A 26,843-nucleotide genomic window follows, 5' to 3' on the forward strand; every position below is an offset into this window, starting at 1 on the left:
CATTTGTGAATCAATCGCCTTATATACCCTAAATTTCGAAAAATTGTGAAAACGGTTTACGCTAGAAGTCAAACGTCAACAATAGCTATGTTTAAAATCATTTTAAGAATAACGTTCTTAAAACCACTTAACTAGAATTAAGGTAAAATACTGACGATTAAAAAAATTAATATCATTTAAATTTATTTAAATATTTAAGATAATTTTCTTTCTTCGGAACGACGCAAGTGAAAGTTTATATAGAACGAGTAATGACGATTTCATCTGAGTTGAAACACTACATGCATATCACGAGTAGGATAAAATTATCTCTTACAAAACCATAACATTTTCTTATTGTAGAATATTAAATGAAAATATGTTAAGTATGTTTCGGCATTACGATTCTTTTAGTAGTTTTGTAGCTATAAAGCTCTTTTTCATTTCAATATTCTAACAAGATCTTTTATATTAATATATCAAATTTGGTGTTTACTTTTTAATTCAGCTTTACTACATTAATATACAGTGTAAACATGAAATTTAACTTTCCTAGTTTCACTAAATGTTACTTCTAAATATTTTGGTAAGCGTTGTTCGGATTGGTTCCTTGAATTCGTGTGTCTTTGAGGAGGTCTTGACGGTTCACAGTGAGCCGAAAATTAAATACACATTTGAATGATGTAAATCAGGTCCTTAAATAGAACTATTGAGGATATACAGTAAAGGTTAAACGCAACCATTTCATACGCATATCAATTCTTACACGGTTGAATAAGGCTTACAGCAGAAAAAACGTTTACCCTTAATCCACTGGATTTGAGCAGCAGATTTTGAGCAGCTATTTTGAAAGACTAATCTATGGTAACTCATTTGTTTTGAAAAGAATAATTTCAAAAAAGACCTTTTACAGAGTTGATAGACACCTTTCTGGTATAATTATAATCCTCTATTAAGGGTGATGGTTTAAACCTAACAAGAATTAAAAAGCACCAACGTCAATGGAATTTAAAAACACCAAATTAGTCTCAAAAAGACCTTTTTTTTAAAGGGTTTATTAACACTTTTTCTGGTATATATATACACCTCTATTCAAAGTGATTAAAACACCTCACAGGATATAAAAAGCACCTTCAGAGAAGGTATTATTTCGCACCGTTTTGAAAGGTGCGTATTGACATCCTCTCGAATGGTGCTTTTAAACACCAATAGGGGTGCTGCTGGGGATGCATTAGGAAACACCTCTAAAGGTGTCAAGCAGTTAAATTTTTTTTAACAGTGTACATTTCAGTATCTGATATCCATTATTAGTATTGTTATTAGATGTTTCAGGTGTCATTTGTTTTTATTTTATTCCTTACTTCAGTCCCTGACTTCCTTGGCTTTATCTTGTAATGAGACATTCGCCTACAAGTTCCACGGTGTTTTAAAATCAATGTTATTAGAAATTCCTATGTATTAAGACAGGAATACATAGATTTAGTACTTGGAATCTTTAAGAGGCCATAGACCCCACACTGTAAAAAATAACCGTACTGTCTAGTACCTTTAAAGGTATTTTTCGATGCATCCCCAGACGTACCTATAAAGGTACTACAAAATACCGTTGTGTAAAGGTACTATGAAATACCTCTTGAAGAAGGTACTTTTGAGGACTACAAGGTATTTTGTGATCCCGTAATGGGTATCATTTAAACCTCAACAAAGGTCGGAATAAAACTTTAAAATTGTGAAAGGTACTCCTTAGTACCGAAAGGGGTACCTGTTAACACCCAAAAAGGTTCGAAAATATACTTTTAAAGGTATTTTGTGCTACCGAATTAGGTGTCAAATAAAACCCACAAAAAGGTCTAAATTTTTACTTTCGCGCCATCAAAAATATTTGCGCCACATTTGAAACTGGTAAACTTCATCATTTTCAGACATGGTAAGCAATACACCACTTCGATATAAAAGAGACGGAAAGACACGAGAGTAATATTTTCCTTCCATCTCAACTTTTAGTGTCTTTGTTGTGGGCTTACGGGATGAGGGTAAAATTTTGCCTTCCATCTCGCCTTAAGTGTCTGCGCCGTAGGCTTGCGGGGTCGTGAGAGTTCGCATAGTAAGCAAGGGATCAACCACTCAAGATTTCCCGATACTACATTTAGCTCCCCCTTGTTAAGGAAGGTGTGATACTGTTATAGTGTAAAGGTAATTCAGGGTCACATATACATGTAAATTTTTTGAATGGCGACTGAAGGCGTAAGCTCGGATTCAAACCTTTATATTAACTATGTATGCCTTATATCATAATTGTATTGCCTTTAAATGATGTAACGTATGCTAGTGTACATAGCTGTCAAAGAAAATAATTAATATTAATTATATGTAATTAAATATTTAAGAAAAACCACTATCTAGGAAACTTGAGATTGAAATTGAAATCTCGGGTAGAAAACCACTACCCTATTCTACCCTACCGAACCTAATCTTTATGGTTATTATTAATATTCCAACAGAGATTTCTTCTACGCTGTCATTACTAGTGCTACTGGTGAAATGAACAGTTAGTGTTAGAGAATTTGGGCTAGAAGTACTATATCATGTATTTTACTTTAGTAGTGTTAGTTAAAATCAGCACGCCGGAACTAAAAACTCCCTCTAAAGGAGTCTGTTAAGTCCTTTTCTACTTCCAGGGTACGATAACATACCACCAGAAGCGCATAAACTCTAAAAGGTTTCACTATATACCTTATATTTCCAAAATACCCCTTTCGAAATCATTTAATACCCGTACTGTGAGACAACTAATAAAATACGTTCATGGGTACTAAAAAGGTCGCGGAGGTATTTTATAGTACCTTCAAAATACCTTTATTTTTGACAGTGCATACAAATATCTGATTGACTGTGAGGGGAAGCGCCAAAAACTTTTAAACCACCTGCTCCTCCTTCCTCGCGTCTCATTGATTATGCGAATGTGTGGGACAGATCGAGATCATGACCTTTTAAGCTGTCGTCTGCATCAGTTTCGGCTCCGAAATGGTCGGAAAGTGCGAGAACTTGGAACAGTTTGACGTTAACGACGTTTTTGAGGCGGAAATTTCTCTAACTGTAACTAAAGTCGACGATTTAGAAGTTAGTGTAGCTCGAAATTCAGTATTGAAAACGAATGCTATAATAATTTCGAGAAAAGATGACGTTACCTCCCATTAAACCCTAAGCCTTTGCATAGGGAAACTGATGTTTTGTTTTTGTATAACTTTGGTGAAGAGTGGAAGGAATTAAATTTGTACTCCACCCAGTGAGAATAGTAATATCGAGTTTTTAACGGAAAGCAAGTCTCGTCTTTTTCTTAGAAACGTAATCCTTATTCCACTTGTTCAGGCGACGTATCATGTTTACATTCGGGTTCACCGCGCATAGGTCGCGGGAGTCGCGGCGCAGGTTCCAAAATACGTCAAATAAATTATGCATGACGTCAACGGTGACGGTTTCTACACCTCCTCCCCTTTCAGTCAGACACCCAGGCCCATAAAATGACCTCTTAAGGATTCCAAGTAGTAAATCTATGTATTCCTGGTTAAGATTAAAGTCTTTAACCATACCATATGATGTTGGGTGGGGAGTAGCAATCAATCATTAAGTAATCCGTTTTCATAAAAATGCAATCGCTAAAAATCAATGAAGTAGAAAGAAGGGCTGCCCAAGTGTAAAGGGGTTCACTTATGGAACGGTAATCGACCCTTCCAAACAGTGGCAGCTAATACTCTTCTAACACTCTGTGTCAAATAAAACATAACCAACAAGCTCCACAGCTTAAAGCAATGTTTCAACTAAGCCAGCTAAAATTTCATCTTGGTAGTTTCCGTTTTATTGGTTCTCGTAATTGAAGGAAAAGCTCGGGTTGCTCGAGTAAGACGGATAGGCGGTAACGTTACTCGCACGCAAACGTCTCAGAAATTAAATCATCGTGTTCGTAAGGCGGACGCTGTATTTGGAAACATTCCCTACATCAGAAGTTTATGACTTCTTATCCTGGGAAGTATTGGACTCTAACCGTATCCGGAACCATCTCTGTTAGCCAACTTCTTATTAGGTCCGATCACCGCGCCACCTACGGCGCTTCTCTCATTTTGAGCTGGCAGGCTGATTTGCGCGCCAGCAGCGGGAAAGTAACGAAACTTTAAGTTGTGTCCTGTGGTTTGAGGTAACGAATCAGAAACGGCTCAAACTAGTGTGGGGTCCTAGGCCCACGGATTGTAATGGATTTTCAGAGAGTTCTAGCCAGACGGCTTTTCAACGATTGGCGCTGAAGGAGTTTTGAACACGCCCCACAGTTTGAGTGCCACAGCCTCTCGGCGTGGGATTTTTTTCAGTAGACTAGATAGTTTTCCTAGTGGGGAGGAAACTTTCGACCCTCTTTTACGATTGCCATAGGCAATTTTGACTAGCAGGGATGGATACTATATAAAGCCATAATGTCCAATACTTCCCAGGATAAGAAGTCAATAACTTCTGCCAACATCAACACAAATCACGCTAACCATATCTTTCTTAAACGCTTCGTCTAAAGTTTATTCTGTTAAGAAAGTTTGTCAATGTATTTCTGTTTGAATTTTCATGTTTTTCTTTTAACTTTGAATTTCTTTATTTTCTAGATTTTTCCATGTCTCATTTTATTCTGTTAAATCTGGATTTAGGTGATCCGCTTAACAAAGACTTGTGTGCGAATGACCGCCCCTTTTCTTTTTCTTTGCCTCGCGTGCAAAAATTTCTAAGGTTAAGATATACATTTATGCTACTAATCCTGCCACTAAATGTGAAAGTTTGGGTTGTAGGCGTCATAACAACACGAATTTATATATCGAGTCAAGGTTCAAAAACTTGATTCATAACCCATGCCGAAACATGTTAATGAGACTGAACGCGAGTGCTTCACAATAGGAGCAATCAAAGTGGGGTTACTGACGCTTACCCAAAACTAGACATGATCATCTAAAAATATTCCGATTCGAACCTTTCATAGTCGAGTAGGCAATTAATATCGCCACAAGTGAGATGAGACTAGAAGTGAAGGGCTCTAGCATTGGTAGTAGATCCTGGCATTAGTGAACAAATTTGAGGATTTTATGCCACCGCTTTCATCGCGCTTACACTAGAGAGAAAAAAATTGGTCGAGTTCCAAAAAACATTTCCACCCCCTTCCCCTCAGCCTAAAGCGCCGGAACACGGACGCGGCTCCTTGAATCTAGTTCCGCCGTCTACCGCCACGAGCGTCTCACGTTTTGGAGGGGAAATTCTGAAACCGCTACTAGAGGGCCAACCGTTCGTGTGTTATCAAGAATATTCACTTTCGCCGGGTGAAGAATTTGGTTAGCTCAGTACTTCTGGTCTCATCTCACTTCTGATATCGCTTATAGAGCAGAGTAACGCTGAAGTTCGAGGCTTATTATTGTAACGTTGAATTTATGCATAAATTCCGTTACCGTTTTTTGGTAGTAACAGAAGTCCTTTAAATTGGCCTAGGATGTAACCAAAAGCGGGGTTTGTGGCTCCCCTCTCTTGTGTAGCAATATTGAAGATGGGCGACACATTCGCCACCTCAATATATTCAATTTGCTACAGCGCGAATTTTTTGAATGTTTGGTTTTGACTTGTTATACCTGAAGATGTAAATTAGGGATGAACCGGTACCGATACCATATCGGTATCGGCACCGATACTCGGGGTTTTCAGATAGTATCGGATCGATTGGTTTAATACGATACTAAAACTATACTCGTTTAAAATGCCTTACATGGCGCTACATAACATTATTAGGTCTTTAAGTAATGTATTGATGGTGATATCGTATTTCTATGATTCTATGAATGTCAGTAAACCGTGATATTATTTTGGAAGTACCTCTAAACATTGTACATGGTAGTGTAATTCAAGAAACTACTCTATAATTATTTCCTAGTTTTTTTTAATTCATGTGTAAATGGCACTGTACTACGAAAAATATCGGTTTCGGTAGAAGTATCGGGTTTTTGGATCATAGTAAGTAAATATCGGTATCGGTTCATGTTTGCACCGGTATCGATCGGTATCGGGTTAAGTCTGGTATCGTACATCATTAATGTAAATATTATCACTGTTCAATGATAAATTTCAATTAGTAATTATTCTAGCGCTATAAAAAGGTAAGCAAGTATAAAATTCGCAACTAATGACTTATACGCTTCCGTAAAGGGGAAATGTTTAAAAATAATTAACAAAGCTGTCCTTAATGATTACTTGCATTTGTAAGTGGACTTCACTTCTACAAATAAATTTTCTTTTAAATGAATCTTTGAATTTTAAATGAACTGCTTCGATATTCTATCGCCAGTGATCCTAATATTTTAGGAACGTTATATTAATTCAGATGAGAAAACTCATTTTATATTATCTACAACTTTCGAAAATGACTTTTCAACTCCCATTCTTCTCGCCCTCCGTTTACTTAATGACTTCTCAGCTCGAAGGTAATATCGAGAAAACGAAACATAATAGGTATTATTTGGAAAAATACGATTTTTCTTTGCTCAATTCGACCGCGTCAGATTTTGGCCGCAATTGTAACACGGAAAATGTGGTTCAAAATTTGAAATTACGTTTTAGATCATTGTAAACGTTTTATTCATATTCATAGCTAAATCTTATTAAAAATAACTTTTAATGAACTTGATCTTGTTGACCCTAGCATTTCTAATTATTGCTTGGCCGTAATATTGAAACACGCATTCATAGAAATTTATCTTCACAAAATCATGGCTTTAACTGACTTCTTAAGTTCATCAAAACCTCTTAAAGGGAATGCGAATTTACAATTTCATATCATATTTTACCACGAAAGTGGTATTATATTACACTTTCAAGTCTCTACTTTCAAAAAATCAAGTTTTTAATATGATTGAACCAAAGTTTCTATTTTTAAAATCCATTGAAAAATCACGAAAACACAGTTTCGATACATCAACAATTTGTCTTGTCGAGCTTGTTTGCACGTTTTATGACATCAATATGACGTGAGGAAAAAAAGCGCGGGAATCTTATACGCGTCTCGAGCTTCTCGCCAGTCTAAACTCTGGGTCTGATAGCGGAGAGAGTGGCACCATCTGAGGTGAAAAAATTTATCTGTGACGTCGTCGTACGAGAAACGTTTCAGTCTTTCATAAAAAGTGGATTTCGAATGAAGCATTTTCAAATGCATATTGCGGCCAAATAAACAGCAGAAATGGGAGAATTAAAAGCTTGATATTTTTGAATTCACAGAAATAAATTCTATCTTTTGTTATATAAATCTGAGGTTTTTCAAACGTAACTTCTCATTCCCTTTAAGTTTAATAAATCACACGGATATTTCAAGTAATCGTAATTCTTGTTCTTTTTCTTGACAACCCAAGACAGTTACGTCGTTTTGATTCTCGGACAATTTTTATGCTTTAAGATAGAATGCGATGAAGAGTGGATGATCTGCTGGACGCGAGTTGTTTCCCTGAACTGACACTTTCGAAATATCATTCAATGATAGGGGCGCTTCCGGATTCTACTTCCGCACCAAGAGGTTGTCGCGTCTTTTTTCAGATAAAATAACTTCCCTCTTCCGTTATCCTTCTTCAGAAATAATTCATAAACCTCGTCAAGACGAAAAAAGCAACTCATCTTTTTTCAAGGCCCTATCGATTAAACTTAAAAAATAACGATACGCTACCCACCGGAAATGACGATGGCCCCTTGTCAAACTCGTTCAATTTTTAAGCTTTTTGCGCATAGCAAAAGCTTTATCCGGAGACCCCTGGAACCAGGCTGGCTGTTTCGCGTTCGCGTACATTTTCGTAAATTTAAATTACGCGACAGAGCTCGCCGGAATTTGATTCTCCACCGCACTAGCGACATCTATACTAAATTTGATCATATACATTTTTGACGAGAAAATGCGGACTCTCGGAGGTAGCGAGAATCGAACTGACGTTGCCGGTGTGGGATGCGGATACTTAACGTCTGCACCACTACGATTGTTGTTTAGCTATCGATATATTTCCTATACTTTTCCACGCCTTTGCTTATTGGTAGCGGGAGTCGAACTGACGTTGCCGGTGGGAATATCCCTAATTTCGGGTTTTGTTAAAGACAATATCACACTGCAAAAAGCGTTAATATGCCTTGGGGCATATCTCGTTAACAATCTTGGAAACGTCGCCCGCTGGTAACGCAGATCCTTAAGGTAATTGAATAAAGAACCATGGTATGTTGTGTAATTTTGCTTCGAATAGCATATGTTGAAGTTAGGACTGTTCACGAGCTCGAGCCAGCTCGGGCTCGTGACGAGCGAGCCGAGTTTGAGCCAAGCCGAGCCGACACTTTGGTTCTGTAAATAGCTCAAGCTATTTTACGCGGATTAGTTGTAAGCTGTCTCAGTTATTGTAGAATCTCCAACAAAAGATTTTTCAAACTGTTTTGATTTATAGCCTAGGTTACCAAAAACGTTATGTTCACTACAACTGCGTTTATCATACATTTATTTCTTTCAGTATACTAGAATCTTCAAATCATGTTTTTCAATACCAAATAGCGAAACATCACGCGTTAAAGAGGAAATAAAGTGGCGAAGGAAGCATTTTTAATCGCCTTACATTGATGAAATAACATTAAAATCGTACTTCTACCAAAACGTTGTCCGTTAATTTTAACATAAATTAAAACTTGGAGCAGGAATATTGGTTGGCCAATCCTTAGCAAGTTAGAAAACATGGGTACTGTACTACCTTAGCATATACGAAACTAACATGGCCCCCATCTACAACCACACCTAGCTAATACAGAATCCTAGATTTTCAAGACTTGTTTTTCCAAGCGATTCTGCATATCCCAAGTGTTGGGTAAAAGCTCGCTAACTACCCTTATATATTTTAACGTTGGTGGAATGAAAGAAAGGGTTACCTGATAAGGCGTTAACTGGAATGACTTGAGTGGCGTCGGTGATCTAGGCATTGACGGTGACGAAGTCCTTCATGAATCCGGGAATGTGGCATCTCAAAACGGCAGTGTTACCAGCAATCACAAACTCGTCGTAAACGTCCACAGCGTAACTTTGAACATTCACTGGAAATATAACAAAAACGTATTTTTCATAAGCCAACAATTTTATAATTGAATATGGAATAAATTATTTTTACTGTTGTTTTAAATTATTTAATTATATGAGAACATTATTTGTTTTACCTTCATCTGATTAGAAAAGCAACATTATAAAAAGTATAAAAAATCAAAGTAAGCATCTTATCTACCAGCTCTGGCCCAAACCCATGCATTTTATCAGTATATATATATAATCTTTGAGCGGTTTGGAAGCTATTAAAATAATACCAAAAGATGGTTTCATACAAGATTTTGTAATGCTTAAAATTATCTTCGCAACGCATTATTTGTGTTAAGAACCATTCTTGAAATACTATAATTATATTTGTAAAAATAAAAGTGCCATAAATCTAGTGGCAAATTATAATTTTACTGTAAAAAAAACCAATAATTTTTCAGGAATGTTCTCAACTATTTACATAATTTATACTTTTATAACGCTATGTTATATAGAAACCTTAACGAGTAAGGGGACTTTTCGGAGAGAGCCCAAAAATCAACCACTCCTTTCGAATTCCAACCAAAAAGTGTCATTTTATTCTTCTTAAAATATCTCGTACATGTTTTCAATATAAAAGGGAAAACCCGTGCTTTATCGTGAATATTTTCTTAGCGTTTAGCTATCCAGGTGTAGGGGTAATAATTCATATTGGCACGAAGTAAATACGAAATTATAAGTATGATATATATTTTTTTCGTGGTCGTTACACCACTCCCCCCTAAAAGACACGTTTGTCCTCAAACGTCTTAGACAAGGAGAACTCATTAAGGGAATTGAAGTACCTGGCCAGGGTAAGGAGAATTGTAGTTAGAATGAGTTAGTTGACGAGAGGGAAAAATAACAAAGTTGTTTAGTGAGATTAAGGACAAGACTGTTAGTACGATTGTTCTATGAGAAAGACCGATTGTTATTATATTAGGAGAATCACTCGATGTTATATAATGAGAGCAAGTGATCGAATATTAAGATTGCAAGTATTCGAATAGTAGGAGAGTAATTGAGTATTCGAATATAGGGGAGACGCGAGAATCAATCGGTTGATAAGAATGTAGAGAACAATCGTCAAATTAGAGGACACCTGTTTCCCAACTAGTTTTCAAAATCATAAGCAAAATAAAATTGACAAAAACAATAAATCAATTAAACCCTTAACATAATAAGACAAAAAACTTAAACAATATGAGAATTTGACAATTTGAGCTCGAGCTTCCAAAATAATAATATCAATAAAACAAATTAATAAAAAACATAATTAATCATCATATCATCATTAATTTGAGCAATTACACAATTAAAAATTACTTTACCAAATCAATTAACAACATAAAAAACATAAGTACGTAAAATGAAAAGTTTAAATCCTATATAAGGGAACTACTTTGTGTTAAGATTACGAGGAGTAGGCCTTGGTCGTAAGGTCATATCCTTATAACGACGGCGCGCAGGTGATGATGTTATGGGGGATTCAGAACGGGTAACCGTTTTCTTTTTGCGCCGCACATAGCGTTTTCTCGGCGTTGCGAGATCGCGTGTTCCATTAGGGATAGGTAAGGGAATCGCGGGGTCGGACACGTCCTCCGTGATTGCGTCACGTGCCACGTAAGGTCGCATATCTTGAACATGTCGGGTTCCAAGCTTCCTACCGTCCATATCTATGACTTCGAAATTGACGGGGGATTTACTGTTTTGAGCACCAAGGCGGAAAGGTCCTTCCCAAAGTTTGCCAAGTTTAGCATTGAAGTCCTTCGATGCGTCCGACTGATAATGGGTGCGTAGTAGAACGAGATCACCAGGTTTTAAGGTGATGTCTCTTCTTCCCTTGTCATAATAAGTCTTCTGTTTCGTTTTTTGCTGCCCGATATGTTTCAGTACAATATCTCGAATTTGCGTCAACCTCTCCTGAACACCCTGGAAATAATCTTCTTGTTTTTGCGTCAACGGTTTTGGGTGATGAGAGCGAATGAAACGATCCAATGGGCCAAGTAATTTACGACCCGTGGCCAGTTCAAAAGGAGAGAAACTAGTAGTTTCGTGTATGGCGCTATTAATAACGAACGCAAAATCGGAAATATATAGATCCCAAGTTTTTTTATTCTCTTCCACGTAGGAACGTATCATAATTTTGAGATCTCTGTTCACACGTTCCGTAGTGTTAGATTGGGGATGGTCAGGCGTTGTGAATCTCTGTTCAATACCCCAAGAGTAACATAGTTTAGCCATCTCCTTTGACGTAAACTGTGACCCGTTGTCAGCCAAGAGGTATTGAGGGTAACCCCATACGTTAAAAACTCGGTCTCTTAATAAGTTAGCGACAACTATGGTTGTTGCTCTTCGAAGTGGAATAGCAGTTGTGTGTCGCTATTGCAACCAATAGGTATTTATTACCTCTTTGACTCCTCGGAAAAGGTCCTTGCAGATCGATTCCAACCATAACGTTCGGACTAGTGACAATATTTGGAACCATATACCCCATGGGTTTTGTATTGACGGGCTTGGAGGTTTGGCAGATGTGACAGGAACGAACGTATTGCTTGACTTCGTTTTTCATTTTGTGCCAAAAGAGATTAGCCTCCGCTCTTTTCAAAGTTTTCTTCTCGCCAAAATGTCCAGCTAAGGGGTGATCGTGTACTTGTGCAAGGAAAGCTTGCCGCATTGACTGAGGAACGACTAACTTCATAGAGGCATTATCAGTTAAACCTTGTGTAGGTTCTGTTCTAAATAGAACTCTGTCGTGCAACGTGAAGTAGCGAGAGAGTTGTCGTTTCTCATCATGGTCTTTCTGCTCGAGTGAGTCAATAATTTTTTTGAGATCTGGGTCTTTTCGTTGTAAATCAGGTATTTCTTCCCAAGACCCTACGGAATCAAGATTAAAAGTGGTCACAGAGCAAACGAATTGAGAATCCATATCGTCCGCGTACGCAAGGAATAATTTATGCTCCGCTTGATCTGTCGGAATCGCGATTGTAGCGCGTGATAGGGCATCAGGGACGTCATTCGATTTTCCAGCTCTGTGTTCCACGCGAAAAGGGGTAAATTCTTGTAATCTCAAAATCCAGCGTGCTAGTCGCCCTGTTACCTTGGCTTTGCCAAAAAGCCAGACAAGAGCGGCATGATCGGTGATCACGAGGAGATCCTGGCCTTCTACGTACTCCCGCCATTTCTCTAACGCCCAAATGACTGCAAGGAGTTCCAATTCTGTGGCACTGTAGTGCTTTTCGGCTGGAGACAATGTGTAACTCCCAAAAGCGATAACTTTCTCTTTACCATCAACTTCTTGAACTAAAACCGCTCCGAGTCCTTTCTGACTGGCATCAGTGCGAATGCCGAAGGGAAGTTCAAAATTAGGATAGCCGAGAATTGGCGCGCTGGTAAGCTTCTCCCTTTCAAAAATCTTCTTAAGAACTCTTAAGAAAATTCCTTGGGAAATTTCTTTGGAAATCCTTAAGGCGTTCTTTAGGAAATTGGGGAATATTGGCCTCTTTTTCTTTGGAAATTACTTTGGAAATATCTTTGGAATTTTCTTGCGAAATATCTTTGGAAATTTCTTGGGAAATATCTTTGGAATTTTCATGGGAAATATCTTTGGAATTTCCTAGGGAATTTCTTGGGAAATATCTTTGGAATTTTCATGGGAAATATCTTTGGAATTTCCTTGGGAATTTCTTGGGAAATATCTTTGGAATTTTCATGGGAAATATCTTTGGAATTTTCATGGGAAATATCTTTGGAATTTTCATGGGAAATATCTTTGGAATTTCCTTGGGAAATGTCTTTGGAATTTCCTTGGGAAATATCTTTGGAATTTCCTTGGGAAATGTCTTTGGAATTTACTTAGGAAATGTCAGTGGAAATATCTTGGGTAAATATCTTTGGAATTTTCTTGGGAAATGTCTTTGGAATTTTCTTGGGAAATGTCTTTGGAATTTACTTGGGAAATGTCTTTGGAATTTTCGTGGGAAATATATAGAGAAGTGGTAAATTAATTTAGCCACTTGAAACGAGGATAGTTCTTACATGCAGAACCATATCCCAATACAGGAAGTGTAGTACTTATATGCTGAACTACACCCCTTATAGCGAGTTAAGATCTCGCATACAGTGTGAAATTGCTTATAAAGTCGGACATTTAATCGACTTAAAACATCCGTAAACGGCAGAAAGCTTTAACCTTGTGCAATTGTATGGGGTACTAAGTGTGTTTTGGAGGCTTTAACGGCCAAGCAGTAGATACAGACGTTGTTGTTAAATTTAATAATGTATATTCACTGAAAGTTTTTTGAGTATCAGAAACGAGTTTAAGCTAATTTTCTCTACAATGTTTTTAAAAAAATATTTATTTTGGGCTCTAATTACGCTCGAAATAAAGATAAAACTGCACATAAGAGAATTAATCAAAACTTCCGACTGACAGCTTATACTCCCTGTAAATCTAAACATAACGATTTTAATTACTCTTATTTTACTTTTAATCTATTTTATCCATTACATCAACACCTCACGGATTATTAAAGGCAAAAAAAATAAAAAAATAAAAAAGTAGGTAAATATAACATTCCTATTCAGCGCTTGCTGAGCCTTAGCTACGGGACAAGCCTTCGTGAAACGTTTTATTTTTTTTTAAACCATCAAGTTAATGTCTATCTAGTAAAACTTTAGCTAAACAATTTGGGTAAAATATTTTGAGATAATTATATGAAAAGCATAATTGCAATATATCTTATGGCACGCCAAACCGGACAAAATTCGAGATCTCATCGAATGTATACTTCGAGAAATCGAATGTATACGTCGAGAAATCGAATGTATACGTCGAGAAATCGAATGTATACGTCTAGAAATCGAATGTATACGTCGAGAAATCGAATGTATACGTCGAGAAATCGAATGTATACGTCGAGAAATCGAATGTATACGTCAAGAAATCGAATGTATACGTCGAGAAATCGAATGTATACGTCGAGAAATCGAATGTATACGTCGAGAAATCGAATGTATACGTCGAGAAATCGAATGTATACGTCGAGAAATCGAATGTATACGTCGAGAAATCGAATGTATACGTCGAGAAATCGAATGTATACGTCGAGAAAATCGAATGTATACGTCGAGAAAATCGAATGTATACGTCGAGAAATCGAATGTATACGTCGAGAAAATCGAATGTATACGTCGAGAAAATCGAATGTATACGTCGAGAAATCGAATGTATACGTCGAGTTATCGAATGTATACGTCGAGATATCGAATGTATACGTCGAGATATCGAATGTATACGTCGAGATATCGAATGTATACGTCGAGAAATCGAATGTATACGTCGAGAAATCGAATGTATACGTCGAGATATCGAATGTATACGTCGAGATATCGAATGTATACGTCGAGAAATCGAATGTATACGTCGAGAAATCGAATGTATACGTCGAGAAATCGAATGTATACGTCGAGAAATCGAATGTATACGTCGAGAAATCGAATGTATACGTCGAGAAATCGAATGTATACGTCGAGAAATCGAATGTATACGTCGAGAAATCGAATGTATACGTCGAGAAATCGAATGTATACGTCGAGAAATCGAATGTATACGTCGAGAAAATCGAATGTATACGTCGAGAAATCGAATGTATACGTCGAGAAAATCGAATGTATACGTCGAGAAATCGAATGTATACGTCGAGAAATCGAATGTATACGTCGAGAAAATCGAATGTATACGTCGAGAAATCGAATGTATACGTCGAGATATCGAATGTATACGTCGAGATATCGAATGTATACGTCGAGATATCGAATGTATACGTCGAGAAATCGATTGTATACGTCGAGAAATCGATTGTATACGTCGAGAAATCGAATGTATACGTCGAGAAATCGATTGTATACGTCGAGAAATCGAATGTATACGTCGAGAAATCGATTGTATACGTCGAGAAATCGAATGTATACGTCGAGAAATCGATTGTATACGTCGAGAAATCGAATGTGTACGTCGAGAAATCGAATGTATACGTCGAGAAAATCGAATGTATACGTCGAGAAATCGAATGTATACGTCGAGAAAATCGAATGTATACGTCGAGAAATCGAATGTATACGTCGAGAAAATCGAATGTATACGTCGAGAAAATCGAATGTATACGTCGAGAAATCGAATGTATACGTCGAGAAAATCGAATGTATACGTCGAGAAATCGAATGTATACGTCGAAAAATCGAATGTATACGTCGAGAAAATAGAGTGTATACGTCGAGAAATCGAATGTATACGTCGAGAAATCGAATGTATACGTCGAGAAGTCGATTGTATACGTCGAGAAATCGATTGTATACGTCGAGAAATCGAATGTATATATCAAGCCTTAAAGGACGAGGATTATCTATGATGGCAAGACATTTTTCTCACCATGCGTGAAGTAGATTATTTTTCAGAAAAGTACTCTTTTCTGATGAGGCTACATCTTGACATGGATAGTATTGTAACGTACATTACTGGACGTCTGGACCCAACAAAGGTTTCGTAGTAGACCATTAAAATTATTATTATTATTTTATAATTAATAATTAAAAAGAAATTTTTAATTTCGTTGCCTTTTAAGTTGTGAGCAAGTGAATGAATGCTTTTTTATAAGTGTGGAGCTAACTTGGTTTTTCATTTTGCCGCTCTTTAGAGCTGGACAACGATTGTTCCGACCTTTGCTGGTCGGCTGGCTGGAAATGTTGTGACCTGATGAATTTTGTCATAAATGAACATTTCGAATTTTAAATTTCCCGCGAATTTTCAACCTTAAATTCACCTGTAGTTCACGTTACACCTCATAGGTGGCGTAACGTATTTTATTTCAATTGAAATTATTTTTCTGTCGGTGCGGGGCCTCGAACCTGCCGGTCCATACTAGACTCCAGTGAAGACGCCGGATACTCTACCAATCGACCCACGTTCGCTTAGTACAAAACCCGAGTTAAGTTAGACTGTAGAGTAGAGAGAGGTAGAATTATGTGGATCCCCACCCACCCTCCCCTTCCCGACGCGCGCCAACCAGCTGCAGCTGGATTTTGTAAGCGGAGAGGAGAGAGAGTAGAGAGCGTAGCGCGCGCAAAATATTTTTAGCAATTCATAATTTAAATCTATGAAACATACTCATTTAAAGTTAAATAATTATAATTAGCTAACATGATTATTATAATTAAAAAAAAAATATATTATTTAAGTAATAAATTTAACGATAGTTGTTGAGAGATTCAATAGAGGGCAACATGAGATGCCATAAATACAGAGTCACCCAAACCCAAATTCATTTCAGTTCGGCTCTGCGTTAACACTGAACCAGCTCCGATTCCCCTTCGTCTTGTGCCGACGTCATTTTGGTAGATATAGGGTCGTCGGTTTAACGTGTTGTGTACCCAGTTTTTAAGAATAAAGCGGTTAGAATTTGTTCTTTGAAGAGTTGTAGAAGCTGCTCAAGTAAAACAGATAACGCGCTTCTTTCGAATACCGGGCATTTTAAAAAACCAAGGAGAAGCATCGTACAAATTATCCGCTAAGCGACGTAACCTTTGGTTACAAAAGTTGGGCATTGGACCTGAGTCCTTAAGAGAACAACCCTTCAATGTTCAATGCATTTCGTCTCGGGTAAATAGAATCATGCATTTATAATAGAAGCTTACGCGTAAGCTTCTATTATAAATCCATGGTAGAATGGTTTTATGATAATACCAATTTATTGTTATATATTATTAGCTTATTTTGAAACTCTTTGGTATTTCGTAATTTAGACTCTACATCTGAAGCTGATGTTGTATTGTTAGAAGAAGAGATTTGCTCTGAAGCTGAAAATGAACCAGTGATAGGAAATGTTGGCCAGAGTTCACAGGATGTGTGATATTAGCATGTCAAATTTTTCTGTTGACAAATGTACCCAGACACGGCCAGAATTGAATGTAATGGACCGTAGCACCCAGTTTTATGTTAATTAATTACATTTAAGTTGCGGAAACTATTTTAATCAATATTTTCATAGCTTTTGTCGTCCATATCGGCAGAGTTTATTAGAAGGATTTCTGAAATATAACCCTTAAATGACGGCTGAACCTAACCAAACCAAACCAAACCTTAACCTAACCTAACCTGAACCTAATCAAAATTTTGGAAAATGGGCAATATTATTTCGGAACATAAATGAAGATAACAAAATACAATATCTTGGAAAAGGCGTAATATTATTTGGGAAGTAAATGAAGATAAACAACAATATTATGGAAAAGGTGTGATATTATTTGGAGAACTAAAATAATCTAACCAAACCCAACCTATAATATGAAGGGTAAAATATTAAAAAACATGGAAAATATATATTTTAATTAGTTTCCGAACCTTAATTTTAACAAATTAGCCTATAATTAACTTTGAATAAATGATATTTATTGAAAAAGTTAAAAAACTGTATTTAAAATGAGCGAGCTAAAGTAAAGTTTAGCCCCATACTCACCCAGACTGGTTGCCAACCCCAGAACGTATCAAACCAAAAGTATTTAATTATAATTTGGAATTTCTATTTTAATGAAACCTAGTTTTTAAAATACCCATTGAGAGTCTGTTACTAAACGTTAACGACCTCTAATTTAATTTCAGACCTTCTCTGTGGGAAAAGGGGAATTCAATTAGCTAGATCTACTAAGCTTTGTCTACGAAGGGATTTCCACACTAAGCCTGTGGCTTGTTTACAGGTTGGTCCCTTTACAATGCATAGAGGGGTGGTGGCTAGCCCCTATATCACAGCTAACCTACAGCGCCCTATACTAACTATTACCCTTAACCTCTGCAAGTTTTGATGGAAAGGAGAAACCGGGTTAGACCGCGGAGGAAAACTCGTTTTAACCAGCGGGGAGAGAACTTGCAAACTCTACGCAGAAGGATTTGTTCCCAGATTTTCACCCGGTGCCACAGTCCAGGATCGAACCAGGGATCCTCTTGCTGCGAGGCGAAAGCGCTAACCGCTACGCCACCCCACCTCTTCAAACTGACATCACATTTAAATTAAGTTATCATTCTAAAAACTTAGTTACTCAACTATAAATAAAAGGATATTGAAGGTTAAAATAACGTTACTATGAATAAATCAAATAAAAATCTACAACTTAAGCTCCTCAAAAAATGAACATTAAGATAATGAGGGAGAATACATAGTTTACAGACTAGTAGGACTCATACTATTTACACAAGGAGGCCTGACCCACTGGGTGAGTTTAAAGCTGGGCCTCCTCGCGTAAATGGTATGAATCCTCCTAGTCTGTAAACTATGCAACCTCAGCAAGATCAAATTTTCAAATCTAGCTATATAGCCAGCCATGTGTCTATTTTTAGCATTATAATTTAAATTAATTGATCGTGATGATTTAAAGTTTATTAATTATATATTGCTAATGTATTTATTATTTAAGTAATTTTATTTAATTTAAATTGTAAATTTAATTTCCACGAGAGGGTAGAATTTTTTAAAAATTCAGTAATGTTTTCACCAGGGATAAAGGAGGAGCGTGAGGATATTTGTTTTCACGCTTAGAGGATAGGCAACTCCCTATCTCCGACGGCAGCTTATTCGATATATAATCTGTTCCAGCTTCGGTTGTCAGCACGCGCAAACCCAGATTTCTATGTTGAAGCGGCTTAGTGGCGATCATTAACGTAGCTTTGTGCGTGCAGACAACAGACAAAGGAAATACTGATTTACATTATTTAAAACCTTGTCTGTTGTCTCGAAATATTTTCGTATGTTGTCAGCACGCTGAACCAAATCAGTAACACATTAAATATCGAATAAGCTGTCGTCGAAGATAGGGAGTTGCCTATCCACTAAGCGTGAAAAAAAATTTCCTCACGCGCTTCCTTTATCCAGGTTTTTACTTTTGCGCGTTTTAGAGGTTTTGCAAAATATAGGTCCGACCCTGGCTGGCTGGCTGGCTGAGCGTCCCTTCAACCCCATTTCTAATTCTAAAACTGTTTTAAACCAAAAAAAAAATGCTTTTATGCATATAAAATAGTTGTTAAATTAACTTTTTTGGCACAAATATTAATGCCAAATATTATGAGATTTTTGTATGGTTTAGGCCGGGGTCACCTTACAATAAATTTCGCTAACCTAGGCAAAACGTTTTATGGCCGGGGCCATCTTGTTGTATAATACATTAATGGAAGGGGAAAAGGAAATATCAACTCTCTTCTAATTATAAGACCAATCCTATGAAAAACATTAACATGTACAAAAATGAACCAAGCCTCGCCTCGTGCCCTCTCCGCCGTAAAACGATCTGAGATCCCATATAGAGCCAATTCTGTCATCTTCTTCTCATTCAATCGCCAATTGAACAATTATGTTATAAATTAAGTCCTTTTCCTAATTAATAACCAATATTCTTTGACTCTATCATTATTATACATCTTTATTCGTATCAAAAATATCGTGACTTGCCAATCGCAGGTAGATAATGGTAAAAGGAAGTCGACGGAATATTCACTAAATGGTTGCCGATTTTAAAACAATTGAAGGGATATTCACTAAATCGTTTATGGTCGAGGGGATATGTACAAATTTATAAGAATATACATGCATAACCCTATGTACAAACTAGCTTATATGGCGAGTTATGCATAACCCTATGTACCTGCGATTGCCAAGTCACGATATTTTTGATACGAACAAAGATGTATAATAATGATAGAGTCAAAGAATATTGGTTATTAATTAAGAAAAGGACTTAATTTATAAGATAATTGTTCAATTGGCGATTGAATGAGAAGAAGATGACAGACTTGGCTCTATATGGGATCTCAGAACGTTTTACGGCGGAGAGGGTACGAGGCGAGGCTTGGCCCATTTTTGTACATGTTAACGTTTTTGATAGGATTGGTCTTATAATTAGTAGAGAGTTGATTTTTCCTTTTCCCCTTCCGTTAATGTATTATACAAAAACCAAGTTAGCTCTACACTTATAAAAAAGCATTTATTCACTTACAACTTAAAAGGCAACGAAATTAAAAATTTCTTGTTAATTATTAATTATAAAATAGCAATTTTTTTTTCAAATAATGTTCTAATGGTCTACTACGAAACCTTTGTTGGGTCCAGATGTCCAGTAATGTACGTTACAATACTATCCATGTCAAGATGTAGCCTCATCAGAAAAGAGTACTTTTCTGAAAAATAATCTACTTCACGCATGGTGAGAAAAAAGTCTTGCCATCATAGATAATCCTCGTCCTTTAAGGCTTGATGTAAGAGGATAGGGCTGATAATGATGCCCTTGTATACTGCCACGAACACTAGACTAGCTTGGTTCAATTAATTGTCGGACCGCTCTACTACTAGCATGGGGATTGGCTTCAAAACGTTCTAGGATAGCTAATTCTATATACATTTGATTCTCTCAAGGTATTCATTCGATTTTCTCGACGTATACATTCGTTTTTCTAGAGGTATGCATTCGATTTTCTCGAGGTATACATTCGATTTTCTCGAGATATACATTCGTTTTCTCGAGGTATACCTTCGATTTCACGACAAATACACTCGATTTCTCGAGGTATACATTCGATTTCACGACGTATACATTCGATTTCACGACGTATACATTCGATTTTCTCGAGGTATACATTCGATTTTCTCGAGGTATACATTCGATTTTCTCGAGGTATACATTCGATTTTCTCGAGGTATACATTCGATTTTCTCGACGTATACATTCGATTTCCTCGACGTATACATTCGATTTCACGACGTATACACTCGATTTCACGACGTATACACTCGATTTCACGACGTACCCTTACAAAAAACTTCTTAAGAGTTCTAAAGGAATTTCTTTGGAACCCTACGGAGCCCTTGGGATCATTTTCTAAAGAAACAATTTCCAAAGACTTCCTTGGAATTTCCTAAAGAATTCTTGAGATAAATTTCCAAAGAATTTCTTGGGATTATTTTCTAAAGAAATTCTTTAGAAATTCTAGAGATAAATTTCCAAAGAATGTCTTGGGATTATTTTCTAAAGAAATTCTTTAGGAATTCTAGAGATAAATTTCCAAAGAATTTCTTGGGATTATTTTCTGAAAAAATTCTTTAGGAATTCTAGAGATAAATTTCCAAAGAATTTCTTAGGATTATTTTCTAAAGAAATTCTTTAGGAATTCTAGAGATAAATTTCGAAAGAATTTCTTGGGATTATTTTCTGAAAAATTCTTTAGGAATTCTAGAGATAAATTTCCAAAGAATTTCTTAGGATTATTTTCTAAAGAAATTCTTTAGGAATTCTAGAGGTAAATTCCCAAAGAATTTCTTGGGATTATTTTCTAAAGAAATTCTGTAGGATTTCTAGAGATAAATTTCCAAAGAACGTCTAGGGAATATTTTCCAACGAAATTCTTTAGGAATTCTTGAGATCAATTTCCAAAGAAGGTTTAGGGTTTATTTTCCAAAGTTTTTCACATTTTAAGTTTGTGGATGACGAAAATTATGGCACTAACTCTTTTTTTCGATTGTGGATGTTTCAATGTAAGTAGGGCACATACGTCCGCGACAAGGATGCGATTAGTCAGGGTTCAGTATGTGTTTAAGCAGGGAAGGAAATGAGGTTTGCTTGGGAGGTGACGGAAGGGGTGTGGGGGTCAAGTCACCTAAGGCGGACACGGGGCAGGCGGCACCTATAGGGTTGGATCGCCGACATGTGTCTTATTCCCTCAAACTTTGCCGCCCAGAAGCTTGGCTTACAGGAGTGCGCCACACTCCCGGCTGGCACTAATTCTTAAAAGTAAAATAAGAGTATATAATTAAAATCGTTATGTTTAGATTTACAGGGAATCTAAGCTGTCAGTCGGAATTTTTGCTTAATTCTCTTATGGCATGTTTTATCTTTATTTCGAGCGTAATTAGAGTCCAAAATAAATATTTTTTAGAAAACATTGTAGAGAAAATTAGGTTAAACGTGTTTCTGATACTTGAAAAACTCTCAGTGAATATACATTATTAAATTTAACAACAACGTCTGTATCTACTGCTTGGCCGTTAAAGCCTTCAAAACCCACATAGTACACCATACAATTGCACAAAGTTAAAACTTTCTGCAGTTTACGGATGTTTTTAAGTCGATTAAATGTCTGACTTTATAAGCAATTTCACACTGCATGCGAGAACTTCCTTCGCTATATGGGGTGTAGTTCTCTACACTCCCTGTATTGGGATATCGTTCTGAGTGTAAGAACTATCCTCGTTTCAAGTGGCTAAATTAATTTACCCACTTCTCAAGATATTTCCTAAGAAAATTCCAAAGACATTTCCCAAGTAAATTCCAAAGAAATTTCCCAAGTAATTTCCAAAGACATTTCCCAAGTATATTTCAAAGACATCCCTCAAGAAAATTCCAAAGATATTTCCCAAGAAAATTCCAAAGATATTTCCCAAGAAAATTCCAAAGATATTTCCCAAGAAAATTCCAAAGATATTTCCCAAGAAAATTCCAAAGATATTTCCCTAGAAAATTCCAAAGATATTTCCCAAGAAAATTCCAAAGATATTTCCCAAGAAAATTCCAAAGATATTTCCAAAGCAATTTCCAAAGAAAAAGAGGCCAATATTCCCCAATTTCCAAAAGAACGCCTTAAGGATTTCCAAAGAAATTTCCCAAGGAATTTTCTTAAGAGTTCTTAAGAAGATTTTTGTAAGGGTATACACTCGATTTCACGACGTATACACTCGATTTCTCGAGGTACACATTCGATTTTCTCGAGGTATACATTCGATTTCTCGAGGTACACATTCGATTTTCTCGAGGTATACATTCGATTTCTCGAGGTATACATTCGATTTCTCGAGGTATACATTCGATTTCTCGAGGTAAACATTCGATTTCTCGACGTATACATTCGATTTCTCGACGTATACATTCGATTTCTCGACGTATACATTCGATTTCACGACGTATACACTCGATTTCACGACGTATACACTCGATTTCTCGAGGTACACGTTCGATTTTCTCGAGGTATACGTTCGATTTCTCGAGGTATACATTCGATTTCTCGAGGTATACATTCGATTTCTCGAGGTATACATTCGATTTCTCGAGGTAAACATTCGATTTCTCGACGTATACATTCGATTTCTCGACGTATACATTCGATTTCTCGACGTATACATTCGATTTCTCGACGTATACATTCGATTTCTCGACGTATACATTCGATTTTCTCGACGTATACATTCGATTTCGCGACGTATACATTCGATTTCTCGAAGTATACATTCGATGAGATCTCGAATTTTGTCCGGTTTGGCGTGCCATAATATCTGGCCCTTTGAAATTCATCTCTAAAATTCTTAACCAATTTCGTTGGAAAATAAACCTTCTTTGGAAATTCATCTCTAGAATTCTTATCGAATTTCTTTGGAAATTAAACCCTTGAGCTTCATTGGACATTTATCTCAATAATCCCTATGGAACTTCTTTGGGAAATAAACCCTAGACTTTCTTTGGAAATTGATCTCAAGAATTCCTAAAGAATTTCGTTGGAAAATATTCCCTAGACCTTCTTAGGAAACTTATCTCTAGAATTCCTAAAGAATTTCTTTAGAAAATAATCCCAAGACATTCTTAGGAAATTTATCTCTAGAACTCCTAAAGAATTTCTTTAGAAAATAATCCCAAGACACTCTTTGGAAATTTATGTCTAGAATTCCTAAAGAATTTCTTTAGAAAATAATCCCAAGTCATTCTTAGGAAATTTATCTCTAGAACTCCTAAAGAATTTCTTTAGAAAATAATCCCAAGACACTCTTTGGAAATTTATGTCTAGAATTCCTAAAGTATTTCTTTAGAAAATAATCCCAAGACATTCTTAGGAAATTTATCTCTAGAACTCCTAAAGAATTTCTTTAGAAAATAATCCCAAGACACTCTTTGGAAATTTATCTCTAGAACTCCTAAATAATTTCTTTAGAAAATAATCCCAAGACACTCTTTGGAAATTTATGTCTAGAATTCCTAAAGTATTTCTTTAGAAAATAATCCCAAGACATTCTTAGGAAATTTATCTCTAGAACTCCTAAAGAATTTCTTTAGAAAATAATCCCAAGACACTCTTTGGAAATTTATGTCTAGAATTTCTAAAGAATTTCTTTAGAAAATAATCCCAAGACATTCTTTGGAAATTTATCTCTAGAATTCCTAAAGAATTTCTTTAGAAAATAATCCCTAGACCTTAGGAAATTTATCTCTAGAATTCCTAGAGAATTTCTTTAGAAAATAATCCCTAGACCTTCTTTAGAAATTTATCTCAAGAATTCTTTAGGAAATTCCAAGGAAGTCTTTGGAAAAAGTTTCTTTAGAAAATAATCCCTAGACCTTCTTTAGAAATTTATCTCAAGAATTCTTTAGGAAATTCCAAGGAAGTCTTTGGAAAAAGTTTCTTTAGAAAATGATCCCAAGGGCTCCGTAGGGTTCCAAAGAAATTCCTTTAGAACTCTTAAGAAGATTTTTGTAAGGGATCGCAGGTAACTTCTTGGGCAGACTTCGTTCGTCGATTTAATAATATGTTTGGGGACGAGAAACTCACTGACGATGTGCGACGACAACTAAAGCATAGAGAACAACAAACGGGGTAATCTACCAGAAGTTTTGCCTTAGACATAGCTGGACTTTGTCGCAAAATAGACCCTTTAGTCTCGGAAACTAAAGTTGTGAAAAAAATTTGGACATCGCTTAACCCCCTAATCAAGGAAAAAATGACAATGACCTTGACTCCAAGTCTCACAGTGGAGGCTTTAGTTGCTGAGGGAACACGAGTGGAAACGTTAATGGAAGAGGAAAAATTATATCTGTCTCGTATGGAGAGTGTTCCGAACCCAGAAGTTTCACAAAAAAAATCCACAAAGAACACTACAAACCCAGGAAAATCTCACTCGAAGTTGCCAGACGATCGTCAGACGGCCCCCAAAGGTCCTGAAAGGAGGTACACACCGGAAACCACACCGCCACCTAATCCCAGCACGTCACATTTTCGGGGATCTTGCGGTTATTGTCACAAGTTCGGTCACAGTATAGTGGACTGCTATAGGCGCGCGCGAAATAATGCGGCAACCGCGGGAAGTCGTTCGCAAACGGAGCAACCGCGCAGCTCTGCCCTTACAAAAATCTTCTTAAGGGTTCTAAAGGAATTTCTTTGGAACCCTACGGAGCCCTTGGGATCATTTTCTAAAGAAAATTTTTCCAAAGACTTCCTTGGAATTTCCTAAAGAATTCTTGAGATAAATTTCTAAAGAAGGTCTAGGGATTATTTTCTAAAGAAATTCTTTAGGAATTCTAGAGATAAATTTCCTAAGAAGGTCTAGGGATTATTTTCTAAAGAAATTCTTTAGGAATTCTAGAGATAAATTTCCAAAGAATGTCTTGGGATTATTTTCTAAAGAAATTCTTTAGAAATTCTAGACATAAATTTCCAAAGAGTGTCTTGGGATTATTTTCTAAAGAAATTCTTTAGGAGTTCTAGAGATAAATTTCCTAAGAATGTCTTGGGATTATTTTCTAAAGAAATACTTTAGGAATTCTAGACATAAATTTCCAAAGAGTGTCTTGGGATTATTTTCTAAAGAAATTATTTAGGAGTTCTAGAGATAAATTTCCAAAGAGTGTCTTGGGATTATTTTCTTAAGAAATTCTTTAGGAGTTCTAGAGATAAATTTCCTAAGAATGTCTTGGGATTATTTTCTAAAGAAATACTTTAGGAATTCTAGACATAAATTTCCAAAGAGTGTCTTTATTTTCTAAAGAAATTCTTTAGGAATTCTAGACATAAATTTCCAAAGAGTGTCTTGGGATAATTTTCTAAAGAAATTCTTTAGGAATTCTAGACACAAATTTCCAAAGAGTGTCTTGGGATTATTTTCTAAAGAAATTCTTTAGGAATTCTTGACATAAATTTCCAAAGAGTGTCTTGGGATTATTTTCTAAAGAAATTCTTTAGGAATTCTAGACATAAATTTCCAAAGAGTGTCTTGGGATTATTTTCTAAAGAAATTCTTTAGGAATTCTAGACATAAATTTCCAAAGAGTGTCTTGGGATTATTTTCTAAAGAAATTCTTTAGGAGTTCTAGAGATAAATTTCCTAAGAATGTCTTGGGATTATTTTCTAAAGAAATTCTTTAGGAATTCTAGAGATAAGTTTCCTAAGAAGGTCTAGGGAATATTTTCCAACGAAATTCTTTAGGAATTCTTGAGATCAATTTCCAAAGAAAGTCTAGGGTTTATTTCCCAAAGAAGTTCGATAGGAATTATTGAGATAAATGTCCAATGAAGCTCTAGGGTTTAAAATCCAAAGAGATTCGATAAGAATTCTAGAGATGAATTTCCAAAGGTTTATTTTCCAACGAAATAGCTGCTTCAATAAATTTTCTATCAAAGTTTCAAGTAGGAGTAATAATCTAACGCGAAGACAGGAGATGCAGCTTCGCGGCAGAATAGACAACTTATTTATCTTTGTGCTTTTGAAGAACGCGTCGTCTGCTACTCATTCTGGAGTGAGATATTGAAGAAAAACTTGAAATATGTAAACATCAAGCACAGACTCAAGCAGTGCAACCGTGTTAGGGGAAATAACTGTCGCATTCCCGAATGCAATAGCTACACATTTTCAAATAAAAATATAAGTTTTCATCGGTTTCCCAAAGA

At 36.2% G+C, this 26,843-nt stretch overlaps 1 long non-coding RNA gene across 1 annotated transcript in view; it reads right to left on the reverse strand.

Annotated features, from left to right (window-relative positions):
* Positions 1-26,843, reverse strand: part of LOC149584664 (uncharacterized) — a 407,519-nt gene that overhangs the window by 321,236 nt on the left and 59,440 nt on the right. The gene's annotated exons all lie outside the window — the stretch shown is intronic.

This window comes from Phalangium opilio, unplaced genomic scaffold, assembly GCF_054372755.1.
Source record: "Phalangium opilio isolate 3A_F unplaced genomic scaffold, DU_Popi_V2 ptg001170l_1, whole genome shotgun sequence".
In the NCBI taxonomy this organism is placed as follows: Eukaryota; Metazoa; Arthropoda; class Arachnida; order Opiliones; family Phalangiidae; genus Phalangium; species Phalangium opilio.